Here is a 13,063-nt window from a genome sequence, read left to right on the forward strand (position 1 = left end):
CTATGTTCATGGTTGTTCCACACTCTTCATTATGAGAACCTTAAAACCATAGCAAAGGATGCTTCTGAAATCTTAGGCAGAAGCTGTTTCAAAACCTCCCATTTCCATATTGGTTTGGGAAGGTTGAAGCAGGGCACCACCTGAAAGGTAAACCTAGGGCTGTGGAAGGCAAAGCAACTGCTCTTTATTACTCAGAAGGACTGAGGGTTGTAGTGTCCTTGGCATGTGCTGAGGCTTCAAAATCATCGAAAGTATGAAAATGTTTGGAGGTCATTTACAATACTGGTTCTCACCCAGGGCCAATTCTGCTTTGCAGGGGAAACTTGGAAATGCCCAAAGACATTTTTGGCTGCCATAAAAGGGGTAGAGGCAATGCAGTGTATAGAGGTCAAAGATGCTGCTCAACATCCTACAGTGGACAGCACAAAAAAATTATAACAACAAAGAATTAACTGTTCCAAAGTCAACAGTACCATGGCTGAGGCACCTAGAATTAGATCCATTTCCTGATTTCGCCTAGTAAATACGGAGGTCCAGAGAGGTGAAGTGACCTGTTAGGGCCATCTATGAAACCCAAGTGGAAAGTGGGAGATCTGTTGATGCCTTGGCCCCCCCTCCTCACAGAATCGAAGCCAGATGTAGGTAAGAAGAGAAAGCCGATAGTACAAAATCCATGCATTTGACAGAGACAGGGTGTGTCCAGACTTGCTTGGGTGTGGACCCTGTGAGGAAGAGTGTTTTAAATATCAGGTTGGAGGACCTGCCGAAGATGTCCACATTCGCAAACTTGTAGCCACACAGCCAGTGTCCACAGATGTCAAACACTGACCACTGGCTGCTAAGCTATACCAGCATTCCTCATTTAGAATTCTGTTTCGCCACTTCTGAGCAAGTGTTCAAAAAATGCTAGCTCCCTCTTCATGCATTCTGTCTCTCAGATATTTCCATTCATTTCCCACTGTTGAGTCTCCACCTCCAGTGTCTCTCATCATCTCTCTCTGTAATCAGAAGAGACTAGCCTACCTCCAGCACATTCAATTCATTGCCCCCAGAGAGATCTTTCTTCAATGCAAACATGCTCATAGAACGCCCTTTCTACAAACACTGGACTGATATTCATTAACATCAGAAATAAGCCACAATTCTGTAGTCTCAAATATAGGGCACTTGATAATTTGGCCTCTGTCTGCCAAGCCAGTTTCATATTTCAATACTCTCCTTCTCTCCCCCATATTGTCTCCCAGACATTTAGAACCAGTTTTGGTGTCCTACGTGTGTCATGCACTTTTGTGTGTGTGTATGTGTGTGTGTTAAAATTCATGTACCATGAAATTCACCATTTTTCACACTTTAAAGTATGCAATTCATTTACTATTGGCATCTAGAACATTCACAACACTGTGAAACCATCATGACTACTAGTTTCAAATCATTTCATCACCCCAAACAGAAACTCCGTACCCGTTAAGAACTCTGCCCATTGCTCCCCTTACCCAAGCCCTTAGCAATAACAAACTTGCTATTTCTATGGATGTGCTTACTCTGGACATTTCATATAAACAGAATCATACAATATGTGGCCTTTTGTGTCTAGTGTCTTTTACACCTTGATTCTTTCTGGGTGGAGCACTCTTATCTTGAAATCTTCAGTTCCTGCTTCAAGACACATACCAACTATTTTCTCATCTCTACACTCTCTTAACCCTCCGGAAACAGAGCAGAACAATCTTTTCTGCACTCAATCACCGATAAATAAATATGAATGGAAATTTCCATGATGGAAGAGAGGAGAAACTAAAGGGAATGGTACACTAGGTGCATCAGAGAGAGAGAGAAAGGGGAAATGAAGAATAAAAACAGCAGCCATTGTGGATGAATAAAAAACTAAACCCAGAGGAATCATATTGAGAAAGAGCAGGCTGTAGCCTAATGCTAAGGCTAGGGAATTAAAACTGGAAGGACTTGATACTGTTCAACTTTTACCTTTTCATTCATGTCAGGAGCCTCAGGAGGTAACACCACTAAAAGGGGCCCTTCCTCCACAAAGCATTCTCTCTGGACTTACAATGATGCTCCGGCTTCCCCAGATGTTATCACTAAGTAGTTGGCTTCACTGGTTCTGGTTCTCTCCTGAACAATCATGAAAGATGAAAGCTCTGCCCCCAGGATGGGCAGGGAGACCAAGTGATTCATGAGATCTCTGGAAGACGCAGTTGTGTTTCCTCCTAATCTATCATGACTTAAACCAAATTTTAGTAAATGTACAATAAAAAGAAGCCCTTATAACATCTGAGGCTTCCAGGACTGAATTATCACTGTGCCTCATTAAATAAATTACTATCACTCCATCCTCAGAGGACTATGCTTCCCTAGAAGCTAAGGAACCAAGTAGAATCAATTTTGCCAGTCATGGCCCTTAGTGGTATCTTTGGAGCAGGATATGTGCCTCCTATGTCAAATCAGGCTCCCCTTCTGAGCTGTGGTCTCAAGGGAGCAGAGGATAAGGAAACACCTCTGTATCTGCTAACTCATTAAGGAAACCCTGGTGGCATAGTGGTTAAGTGCTACCAAAAAGTCAGCAGTTCAAATCCACTGGGAGCTCCTTGGAAACTACGAGGCAGTTCTACTCTGTCCTATAGGGTTGCTATGAGTCGGAATCAAATCAACAGCAATGGGTTTTTTGGTTTTAACTCATTAAAGACCTGGTGGGGGTGGGGGGCTAAGATGAGACAGGATCTGTTGAATTCTCAAGATTTTTACTCAGGAATATGAAAATGGCCATGACTGAACCCAGTCCCTTGAAGGACAACCCAATCGCTTAACAAGACTTCCATTCTCATTTACTTTTGGCTGGCTTACAAGCATGGCCTCTGGGAAGTGTTTATCTCCACATGGTCACCACAAATTCAAAATCATATCATCTCCCTTTCAGTTTTCAGTCCAATGGGGAACAGCTGAATGTTACCAATCCATCATGAGGCTGGTTGGGAAATGAGACCTGAAACCTAAACGAAATGGGTGTTTGTGTGTGTTACGTGCTCTCGGGAATCTCTATGATCAGTCAGAAAGTCACCTTGGACCACTGTATCAATGTCATAAAATGAACTGGTAAATATTCAGAGCAAAGAGGTTATGTCAATTGTATTGATAGTTTCCTTAAAAAATAAATGTGCTGTGTGAACATTACATTGAATAAAAAATATCTAGAGATTTGAAAGAAAATATTTGGAGTATCTGACCTAGTCTTGGTAGAAGAGAAGAGGGAGAAGTTTCTAAAAAGATGTCATTTGAGCTGAGACAAGAAGGAATGGATTATTAGCTGCATGAAGGGAGGGGCTGGAAGATTTTCATTTAGTGTAGGAGACATATTTCTAGATCAAATATTCATCCCCGCTCCTTTCTCCCTTGTTCTTGTTGCTAATAGGTGCTGTAGTGTCTGTTCCCACACACAGTGACCCTATGTACAACAGAATGAAACTGCGCCATCCTCATATTCATTGTTTTCCTTGAGCCCGTTGTTGCAGCCACTGTGTCAATCCATCTCATTGAGGATCACCCTCTTTTCTGCTGACCCTGTTTTACCAAGAATGATGTGATTCTCCAGGGCTGGTCCCTCCTGACAACATGTCCAAAGTATGTAAGACGCAGTCTCACCATCCTGCCTTCTATGGAACATTCTGGTTGTTCTTCTTCCAACACAGATTTGTTCATCCTTTTGGCAGGCCATCAATATTCTTCGCCAACACCACAATTCAAAGCTGTCAATTCTTTCTTTAGTCTTCCTTATTCATTATTCAGCTTTCACATATATATGATGTGATTGAAAATCCCATGGCTTGGGTCAAGTGCACCTTAGTCTTCAAGGTGGCATCTATGCTTTTCAACACTTTAAAGAGGTCCTTTGCAGCAGGTTTGCCCGTTGCAATGTGTCTTTTGATTTCTTGAATGCTGCTTCCATGGGTGTTGATTCTGAATCCAAGTAAAATGAAATCCATGACAACTTCAATCTTCTCTCCGTTTATTGTGATGTAGCTTACTGGTCCATTTGGGAGGATTTTTGTTTTCTTTATGTTGAGGTGCAATCCATACTTTGATCTGCCTTAGTAAGTGTTTCAAGTCCTCTTTAATTTCAGCAAGCAAGGTTGTGTCACCTGCATAGCGCAGGTTGTTCTCCAGTCTTCCTCTAATCCTGATGTCCCGTTCTTCTCCATATTGTCCAGCTTCTCAGATTATTTGCTCAGCATATGGATTGAATAGGTATGGTGAAAGCATACAACTCAGACACATGCCTTTCCTGACTTTAAACCACTCAGCATCCCCTTGTTCTCTATGAAAAACTGCCTCTTGATCTATGTACAATCCTAGAGGAGCTGGGCTGATTGGTGTAGGCACAGGTATGTGGCTGCAGTAGGGGGTCATGTGCTGATCAAGGCAGGGGGCTGACAACCACCCCTGAGTGTCTATGAGGAAAGTGTGTCCCTGTTGCCTTTGGGCCTATGCTGTTGAATGTGTCCACACAGGTCTATGCAGGGGTGAAAGGCATTCAAAGTCTATGGACCCTTTATGCCTGTGCCTAGGCAAAGGAACTGTTTCTTTCCTGAACTCCTGGCTTAGGGGGGCCAGCAGGTTATATTTTCCCTGTTTGTTATTTTGTTTCCTCTCCAAGATCAGAAAAATGGCTTAAGGCAAGTGTAGGGTCCTTCTTCCAGCCCAGGGGATGCAGCTGGCTGGGAACTGGTGCAAAGCAGGAAGGGAGCAGGTAAGTGGGAGAGAAGTTTTTCTTGAAGGGGTATTTTCGGATCCACGTGGTAGGTTAAACACAGGTACTTATCTTTTGCTAATGGAGGACCACTTCTCACAGTTGAGCAGACTCTCAGCCACTCCATCACTCCTGATGTGGAAAACGGGTCCTGAATGTCACTGCTTGTCTCAGCACACTCATGCCAGCGGAATCAGCCTGCCAGGTGCCCGTTCCCTCCAGGTGAGGTCTGGCAACTCCTCACTGCTTCTGAACTTTTTCTCCCTTCCCCTGCCACTCAGTCTGATTTCTCAAATTTGCCTTTGATGTTCAGGACTCCTAGCTTATCATATGTAATCTATTCACTTGTTTTTTCAGGTCTTTGTTGTAAGAGGGACCACAGGAAGTGTCTGACTACTCCACCATCTTGGCCTGCCCTCCAGTGAAGTCTTTTGATAAGCACAAGTGCTTGATTTTTAGGGGCTACCAGTTATCCAGTTTCTCTTCTAGTGTTTGTGCATTGTTAGTTATGTTTTGTATTCTGTTTATGCCATGTATTAGGGTTCCTAGCATTGTCCCTATTTTTTCTTCCATGATCTTTATTGTTTTAGATTTTATATTTAGGTCTTTGATCCATTTTGAGTTACTTTTTGTGCATGATGTGAAGTATGGTCTTGTTTCATTTTTCTGCAGATAAATATCCAGTTACACCAACACCATTTGTTAAAGAGACTGTCTGTTCCCCATTCAATGAACTCTGGGCCTTTGTCAAATATCAGCTGTTCCTAGGTGGATGAGTTTATGTCTGGATTTTCAGTTCTGTTCCACTGGTCTATGTATCTGCTGTTGTATCAGTACCAGGCTGTTTTGATGACTGTGGTGGTATAATAGGTTCTAAAATCAGGTAGTGTGAGGCCTTTGTTCTTCTTCTTCAGTAATGCTTTATTTATCTGGGGCCTCTTCCCTTTCCATATGAAGTTGGTGATTTGTTTCTCCATCTCATTAAAAAATGTGTTTGGAATTTGGATTGGGATTGCATTTTATCTGTAGATCGCTTTGGGTAGAATTGACATTTTCACAATGTTGAGTCTTCCTATCCATGAGCAAGGTATGTTTTTCCACTTATGTAGGTCTCTTTTGTTTTCTTGAAGCAGCATCTTGTAATTATCTCTGTATAGGTCTTTTACACCTCTGGCTAGATTTATTCCTAAATATTTTATCTTCTTGGAGACTATTGTAAATGGTATTGGTTTGGTGATTTCATCTTCAACATTCTCTTTGTTGGTGTAGAGGAATCCAACTGATTTTTGCTTGTCTCTCTTGTGTCCTGATACTGTCTCCATCTCTTAATGGTGTCTTTTGAAGGGTATTTATTAACGTTTTTCTTTTCTAGTTACTGCCTTATTTTTAAGAACCTTAAAAAAAGAACTTTGGCTACTCCAAAATCAGAAAGTGTTTCTTTTATGTTTTCTCTACAAATATTATAGTCTTAGCCTTTACATTTAGGTCTTTAATCATTTTGAAATTCATTTTTGCATTTTGTAGGAGATGATATCATAGGCATAGTTTTACAACATGTGAATAGCCAGTTGTTCCAGCACCATTTGTTTATGACGCTAGTCTCCTTCCATTGAATTATGGCATTTTTAAAATATAAATTGATTGTGTAAGTGTAGATTTATTTTCTAGGCTCTCTTTTGTTGTAGTGATGGACTTGTATGTCCTAAAACTAATACCACAATGTCTTGATTACTGTAATTTTATAATAATTCCTGAAGTTAAGTAATATAAGACTGATGACACTGCTTTTCATTTTTCCAATTTTTGTTAATCTAGATTATTTGCATGTGCATATAAATTTTATAAATATCAAGCTCTACAAAAACGATGGTGAGAATTTGGTTTGGCATTATATTGAATGTGATAGGTCATTTTCTAGAGAACTGGCATTCTAACAATATTGCATCTTCCAAACCATTGGCATGGTGTATATTCCTTTATATTTCAGTCTTCATAAATTTTTTACATCAATATTTTATAGTTTTTAGTGTAAAGAGTTTGTATGCATTTTAAATATTTATTCCTAGATATTTTTGTGTGATTGTATATACTGTTATTAAATTTTAATTTTCCAGTTTGTACCAGTATATCAAAATATAATTTATTTTGTATATTAACCTTATGACCTGCAACCTTGCTAAGTTTATGTATTAATTATAGAAGTTTTTTTAATGAACTTCTTTAGACTATGTATATAATGATGTTGTCTACCAACATTTTTATTTCTTCCTTTCAACGCTTCATAACTTTTATTTTATTGTACCTCCAATACAATGTTGAAAAGCAATCATGAGAGCAGGCATTTGTTTCTTTCCTGGTTTCTGATCTTAGAGGAAATATATTCAGTCTTTCACCATTAAATATGATTTAGATGTTATTGATCATTTTGAGAAAGTTCTTTTGTATTCTTAGTGGCTGAGAGTTGAATTTTGTATATTGACTTTTGTCAAATGTTTTTTTGCATGTACTGAGATGATCGTATGGCTTTCTCTTTTGGTCTGCTGAGATGATGGATTACATTGATTTTGAAATGTTGAGTCAACTTTGCGTTTATATATTTCTGGTTTCAATTTTCAAAATTTTGTTGAGGTTTGCTATAAGTCAGAATCTACTCAACAGTAATGGTTTTTAGGGGGGGTTTGGTAGTATTTTCATTAGGGATATTGGTCTGCAATTCTGTTTTCTTATAGTATTTGTTTGTTTTTGGTGTCAAAGTTATTCTGGTCTTGTAAAATGAGAAGAGTCCTTTCCTTTCTAGTTTTTAAAAAGTTTATATAAGATTAGCATTATGTTTGCCTTATGTGTTTGATAGACAACACCAGTAAAACCATCTGATCCTGGAGTTTTTTCATGCGACAGTTTGGGTTTACACATGTGACTTAAAAAATAAGCCAGGAGCTATTCAGAGTTTCTATTTCTTCTTCAGTTTGTTTTATCATGTTTTGTTGTTCAAGAATGTGTGTATTTCATATAGCGTGTCGAATGTATTGGCATAGTGTCACTTATAGTAATTTCTTACTGTTATATTAGCATCTGAGCATTTGTAATGATTGTATTGATACTAGTAATTTTTCCCATTTTTTACTTGATCCTTCTTTTTAGCCATTTGTTCATTTATTAGCAGTTTCAAGGAATCTATTTAAGTCTTTTTGTTATTGTTTTTTTCCTTATCACTGACTTCTTTACTTATATTTACTATTTCCTTCCTTGTACCTGCTTTGGGTTTATGTTATAATTTGTTCCTAGCTTCTTAGGGTAAAAACTTAGATCATTGATTTATACTATTCTTCTTTTCTAATATTAATATTTAAAGCTATAAATTTCACTCAAAGTACTTCTTTAGCTGCATCTCACAAAATTTCATTTTGTTTTATTACCATTCAATTTTAAATAATATGTTAATGTTCATAGCAGTCAATGATGAATAAGAGAAAAAGCTCTCAGTGAGGGGATTAAAATGTCTCAGGCACTTGTAAAATAATTAAGCATATTGGAGTCTAAATTATAAAAAATGACAGGAAGACAGAGTAACAGAAATGAAAAGCTGACTCAAACCTAATAGACATCAGCATTCTAATAAGCAGTAAGCCAAGAACAAAAAATTTAAGCCCCAAGTCTTTATTATCTCCAAGATGTTTATATCTCATCATAATTTTGCCATCAAAGAGAAAATGAATTTGAAAACAGTATATTCTTAGAAATACTCATTACCACTCAAAACAAGTGGATACTCTCAAATTGGTTCTTTTCCAAAGTTGGAAACCATTTTTAGAAAAGCAAAAACATAAAATGCCAGAAATGTCTGGAGAGTCAGAGACAGCTCACACACACACACACACACACACACACACACACACACAAACACAATTTTCTGAATGCCAATCTGGTCCAGATACTTGTGGATTCTTGTCCAGCCCCAAGGGAAACATTTTTGTCATTTATTTAAAATGATAACCCCAACAAGACTTTTCAAGGCCCTTTTTATATCCTTGTTTCTCAGGTTGTAGATAAAGGGATTCAGCATGGGTGTGACTATGGTGTACATCACTGCGGCTACTGCAACTGCCCTGGAATTTTGGGTAGTGGCAGAACTCAGGTAGACCCCAAGAACTGTACCATAAAGCAAAGAAACAACTGAAAGGTGAGATCCACAAGTGGAAAATACCTTATACTTTCCCCTTGCTGATGTAATTCGCAGTATGGAAGAGACAATCTGAAAATAAGAAAATACGACACCAATGAGAGGAATAACGCCCATCACCACAGTTGCAAAATACATCTCTGTGGTATTGAGGAGGGTGTCAGAACAGGCAAGTTGGATAACCTGACTGATTTCACAGAAGTGGGGAGTCTCCAAGTTAGTACAGAAGGGCAGCTGCGACACCAGTAAACCACGTACCAGAGAGTCCAGAACACTCAATATCCAGGACAACAGCAGCAACAAGACACAGAGTCTGGGATTCATAATGTAGTGCAGTGGGTGACAGATGGCCACAAATCGGTCATAAGCCATTATAGAAAGGAGAAAAATATCCAACTCTGCAAAAAAATGAAAAAATACATTTGGGTGGGGAAGCTTTGATAGGCGATGGTTTTGCTATGGGTGTGGATGTTCATCAGCATCTTTGGGATAGTGGTGGAGGTGAAACCTGTCTCTACAAAGGAAAAGTTGGCTAGGAAGAAGTACATGGGAGTGTGGAGATGGGAGCTAGTGATGGTGGCCAAGATGATGAGAAGGTTCCCAATAAAAGTGGCCAAGTACATGGACAGGAAAAGCTGAGAAAAAGAGATTGAAGTTCTTCCACTTCTGAGAGTCCAAGGAGAATAAATTCTAAAACCTCTGTGTGGTTTCCTGGTTCCATGTAGCTGGTGTGACTGTCAAGAAAGTGACAAGAAGAACAATACTGTACAAACAAAGTCAGGCATCATCAACCAGCAGCACTGCTACAGATGATGAATTTTACGTAAATAAAAGTAAATACAAATATTGTATATGACACATAAAATAAATAAAAACCTCTATTTTATCAATAGACCAGGTTCAGCTGACTATTCAGAAGCTTAAAAATGTAGCCATTATTTCCACCTCTGTCCACCCTTCCAATTTAGCAAACTAATCCCTAATTATAATCTACCTCACAAAGCCAGCATTCTTTCTACATACATTTCTCTGGCATAGAATCATCTAGTTCCTTGCTCCTGAAGTGTGATCCATGACCAGCAGCATCAGCCTCATCTGGAAGCTTGTTAGAAATGCAGCCGCAATAGGCTGCACCTATTGAATGAGAATCTGCATTTTAACAAGTTTCCAGGTGTATTAGTTTCCTAGGGATACCAAATGAACTGGTAATTTTTTCTAGGTAACAAATCACCACAAAAAAAATTTTTTTCCCTGAATCCAGTGATAGATGTCTTTACAAGAAGAGAAGACACAGAGACATGGAGAGAAGAAAGCCACGTGAAGAGGGAGGCAGAGATTGGAGTGATGTGTCTACAAGCCAAGAACACCAACTCTAAATCCAAGATTATTTCATCACAAGATCCTTAATTAACTATGTTTGAAAAGACTCTATTTTTTAATAACGTCACATTCTGAGGCTCCGGGTTAACATACATTTGGGGGGACACAATTCACCACACTACACTAGGTGATTCCTATACAGATATAGTTTGAGAAGCACTAATCTACCTGGTAGTGGATGCCTCCAGGGATAAGAAGTCTCTCATTTTAAGTGTTTTTCCTTTTATTTCCTGCTTAACTATGATAATATATTACTTTTCCAAAAGTTGAAATTTGCTTCCTTGTGATTTTCATCAGCTGCACTTAATCCTGATGTCTAAATTGAAGAGACATCTTTGGGATATCTTTCCTGAGAACACCCTCCCCACTTCTAAGAGCTGGGCTCTGTCTCTCAAATACTATGATGGGTCCCTGCTGTCAATTTTATACTGTCAAAGCCATTTGGTCAGGAGAAGACATGACAGAAGATAGCCCAATGAGCACCTTAAAACATCCCTGTGTCCTCCCACCCATGGAATCGGGAATAGAAACTTTACGATTACGATTAGTTAAGTGGGACTTTGGGACTCCCAAGGGCATAGAGAAGCATAGAAAAACATTTTATACAATGAGGGAAAGAATAATTTTCATTAAAAAAAAAAAAAAAAGACATGCAAAAATGAGTTTAGACAAGAGACACAGTGAGCATTACAGGGATAATGGAGAGAAAAGCTGCCTCAGACCCTGGAAGCTTTCCACTTCCAACCAGACACTCAAAGGCCAACCGTCTGGAGGGGTTGGTAAACTTACTGGTTGAAAGTGGAAAGTCTGGAGTCACACTACAAAGTTTTGAAGCCTAACTCTTGGCACTTATTACCTATATGACCATAGGACAGTTACTCAACCTCTTTCTGCTTTTTTTTTTTATCTGTAAAATTGAGATCATTGTAGCATGTATCATGTTTTTAAGAAGGATAAATGAATTACGTATGTAAATCACTTGGGACAGTGTCTACAAATAGAAGTCTTACATAAGCATTAGCTGTAAGCTTTATGTAAGTATTATCTAATGCTATCATTGGAACATAATCTTGATCATTCGTATTTTCATTATGCTTATCTTAATGCCTTATATTGTCTCAAGAACTATAATAAAATTGAACATAAAAATATAATATTTGTTCCTGATTTTAATGAACATGCTTCTAAATGTTTTCCAATTAGTATGATGTTGATTCAGATGTAAAATACCGCATCTTCATCATGTAAAGAAAATGTCTATTTAGAGAAATATACAAGAATTTTTATGTAGACAAAGGAAGATGAAATTTATCTTACTCTTATACAGTATATCTTGAGATCATATTCACAACTTACAACTGAGAAAATATTTTGTCCTATAAACTTGTCAAATAGTTTTGAAGATTTTATTGACTTTCAAAAGCTCTATGGTCATACAGATGTTGGTTGGATATGGGCTCCATCAATTATTAGCATAAGGTTGAGAAGAATAAAAGATAATACATGTATACGTGCACACTTAGCATGGTGCTACATAACTAATGAATAAATTTTTTCATCAAACGTTGATCTTCGATGTGATTTTTAAATATTATATATTTTCACATTTTCTTAACTTCTGACAATAAGCATTTATAAAATAGAAATCAATTTCAAAAAATAAACAACAGGGAATTTTTTTTTTTTTTTTGCTCTACGTAATGAATTCCAGATAGTTGAGTTATTAATCATTAATGCCACACAGCTGCTCAAAAAATTCAACTAATGTATTTTATGATAGGATAAGAGAATAAAGAAAAATGGCAGACAGTAGAGAAAAGTGATAAGGGGAAAAAGATAAGACAGAGACAGGATGCAGAAAGGAGAGATAAAAGTAACAAAAAAATGTTGTTTGTTACTCCCTATTTTTATGTGTATGACTTCAGGTACAATGAGTCATGCCTTCTATTTCCTGCTTTACTGACTATTAGAAATGATGGGGTGATAGTGAATTAAATAAGCTCAAGGTATTTTCCTATGTTCCTTTTCTGAAACTTTTACTGACCTTGAGTCTAGTTATAATACCAGAGGAAATGGTGGCAAGGGAGCTTAAAAACAGTGTGGGAGTGGCATCTGACTTCCTCTAACTTGAAAAGAGGAAGGAAAATCAACAGCCAAAGTCTGATTCTTATGAGCAGAGATCAGACATTCATCCTTTCTCCACCATCTTTACCAATTCTGCGACCAACTGTCCCTCCCACAGCACTGTCTACTTCTCTGCTGGGTTCGATAATTCATTGTAAGGACCACACAGAGCTTACAGACAATACTCACAATTATGGAGTTTATAAGCAAGTAACAGGCTCAGGAACACTCAAGATACAGTTCTGCCATCATGATAGCCTCTTCACAGCCATGCCGCAGGGATGCATCTCTGGCCTCTTGGCTTCTGCCCTGCGTGGGCAAATGATACAAAGCTCTTTTAGCTCCACCAATAAGTGTCCAGAGGCACTCTCACTCCACCAGTAAGCCTCAGCCCAAAGGCATTCAGCTTTCTTGCTCCGTGGGCAGGGAAGCCCATTAAGGTGTCTTCTGTTGCCCTGTCTTGCAGATCTCTCTTGCCAGTCTCTCCTGCCACCATTTCTCTGCCACTGCTTCTCACTACCTTGTTATACCTCTCTGTCTCCTAGGTGAAGGTGTTTCTCAGCACACGGATTCTGGTTCCAAAGGATACGCACTCCGTTCTAGCTGTTCTTCCTCGGTGG

At 38.5% G+C, this 13,063-nt stretch overlaps 1 pseudogene; it reads right to left on the reverse strand.

Annotated features, from left to right (window-relative positions):
• Nucleotides 1-8,732: 8,732 nt before the first annotated feature.
• LOC126071227 (olfactory receptor 7A10-like) lies at nucleotides 8,733-9,493 on the reverse strand (annotated as a pseudogene).
• Nucleotides 9,494-13,063: the final 3,570 nt, after the last annotated feature.

This window comes from Elephas maximus, chromosome 3 (genome assembly GCF_024166365.1).
Source record: "Elephas maximus indicus isolate mEleMax1 chromosome 3, mEleMax1 primary haplotype, whole genome shotgun sequence".
NCBI classification, from domain to species: Eukaryota; Metazoa; Chordata; class Mammalia; order Proboscidea; family Elephantidae; genus Elephas; species Elephas maximus.